Source organism: Orycteropus afer, unplaced genomic scaffold (assembly GCF_000298275.1).
Source record: "Orycteropus afer afer isolate SDZICR_OR568_19922 unplaced genomic scaffold, OryAfe1.0 scaffold00057, whole genome shotgun sequence".
Taxonomy (NCBI): domain Eukaryota; kingdom Metazoa; phylum Chordata; class Mammalia; order Tubulidentata; family Orycteropodidae; genus Orycteropus; species Orycteropus afer.
Genome location: NW_006921644.1, coordinates 12,800,645 through 12,802,873, shown reverse-complemented (window position 1 = coordinate 12,802,873; position 2,229 = coordinate 12,800,645). Strand labels below are relative to the sequence as shown.

At 47.1% G+C, this 2,229-nt stretch overlaps 1 non-coding gene across 1 annotated transcript; it reads right to left on the bottom strand.

Moving 5' to 3' along the window:
* Positions 1 to 711: 711 nt before the first annotated feature.
* On the bottom strand, positions 712 to 817 carry LOC122149883. Its single transcript, XR_006163377.1, has one exon. It is a non-coding gene; the product is annotated as a U6 spliceosomal RNA (small nuclear RNA).
* Between the last annotated feature and the right edge of the window lie 1,412 nt (positions 818 to 2,229).

Here is a 2,229-nt window from a genome sequence, read left to right as displayed (position 1 = left end):
GACCCATCTTATTCCGAGTCGTGGGGCTGTGCTGCTGGTCTTCATGTGCGAGTTTGTCTGTGGTGTCTTTGTGCTTCAACAGAGTAAGCACGGACAGGTAGGAAGGGGCCGTGGAACGCTGGCCACAATCACCCTGTGGGGACAGAAGGCAGGCCAGTTCCTCTGACAGAAATGCTCAAGTGGCATGCATATCCACTCTTTCTCTTTTCTCATCCCACTGACACTGTTTACTGTGGAATCCAAGAAATGTGATTACAGATGAACGTGCCTTGTTAGCTCAGTGTCATGGTATCTGTGGTGGAAGTGGGCCTTGCCTGGCTGGTCCTCACACTGTCTGGTTTCAGGGCCTCTTTGTGCTGTTGTATGGGGAAGTGCATGGAACTTTTGTTGTGCTAGATCCATCTGTCGGTATTCACCAAACTAGGAATTAAATGATGCACCCAAGTCTGAGTAGCGGTGATCAGTTTATCAGTATTCTCTCATCTAAAACTGCCCTCCATGACATTGCTGTCCCTGGGCCAGCTGCCGTGCTCCAGCATGCCGCAGAAGTGCTGCCTGTGTGCTGCTGCCTTTCTGACGTTTGATTTTGCTGTAGTCATCCCAATCCATAGTTCATGCACACATTATTCCATAACATTGGTTGCAGTCCCCGCAGTGTGTTAGCACTCTCCCAGTTTCCTCCCTGGGTTCCGCATTTCCATTCATCCGGTAAAAGATAATGGAACCTTCACAAATTTGCATGTCCCTTTTGTGCAGGGGCCTGTGAATGTTCTCTGTATCTTTCCAGTTGTGGTACACGTGCTGCTAAAGTGAGCACTCCTGCACACGTCCTGCTTTGGTACACAGGATATTAAAGACAGGTACTGAAGACTCAAGATTTAATGAAATTAATTATAGCTTCTTTAGTGTCTCTCAGTCAAACTGGACTACATCATGTCAACACAGTTTAAAAGGCAGACACCATCTCAGTATTCTTATGAAGATAATTTTGAACTGGAAACTTCCTGAGAGGGCTGCAGGCTCCCAGGGCTCCTCCGACTACAGTTTGGAAACATCTGTACTAAGCTAAGTGATCTGTACCAAATGCATTAAGGAAGCCTAAGTGTTACAGATTTTACGTAAATTTTATCAAATATTTTGTTGTTGTTGTTGTTGAGAATGTACACAGCAGATGGGTTACTTTTGAACAGTTTCTCACCCTGCGGAGAATCCGATTGTGCCCTTTACCTTCTCAATGCATAAGCTCACAGGTTTTTGTACATATGAAGGGGCTTGAGATTCTGGGGACCCTAGGTAGTGAGGCCCCTCCTAGAATTCTCATGGGAATAGATAACCAGTCCCCTCTGAAGTGGTTGGTGTGTGCACAGTCCCTTGGTGTGTTCACAGACGTGGCCCATGTCCTCCTCTGTGAGGTGTGTGTGTGTGTGTGTGTGCGCGCGCACAGACCGCTGGGTGCGTGCTCACAGACTTGCACATCCTCTGTGAGGTGTGTGTGTGCATAAAGCACTTGGTGCATGACACATGTCTTCTGTGAGGTGAGTGTGTGCATAGACAGCTGGGTGCATGCTCACAGATGTGCATGTCCTCTGTGAGGTGTGTATGTGCATAGACCACTAGGTGCATGGTCACAGGCATGGCACATGTCCTCTGTGAGGTGGATGCTTGCTCATAGATGTGGTGCATGTCCTCTGTGAGGTGGGTGCAGGCTCACAGACATGCACATCCTCTGTGAGGTGACTCAGCTGAACCTTTTTCTTCTTCTTTTGATCTTGTCTTTTATTGCATCCCAGCAGCAGTGTCCACTGCCCAGTGTGACCAGGGTTTCTTCTGTAACCAGCTGCTGCTTGGCCCCTTTCTCCATGAACTCTAGACCAGGATGGCAGGCATGGAAAGAAGCCAGGCCATTCCTCTGGCAGTATGCAGCAATTCCCTGGCACTCAGCCAGTTTATTTTGGTTGTGTAATCTTCCTGTTGAGAAGTTTCCTTAAAACTGATCACTCACCTAATTTAATCTGGGATTCTTGTAGAGTTTTCAGTAGTGTTGCCTACTCTCCGCCCGCTCTTGTTTGTTTAGCCTGGTCACTTGATTTCATAATGTGTCTTTGTTTTTCCAAGTTTTGTGGAATTGTTAAGACAATTTGGATTGCAGTGGATTAAAATACATTGTTCACTATTAGCTGCTTTAGCGTACTCTTTGAAGCTGGAGAGTTCTGCATACGCAACTCTAAG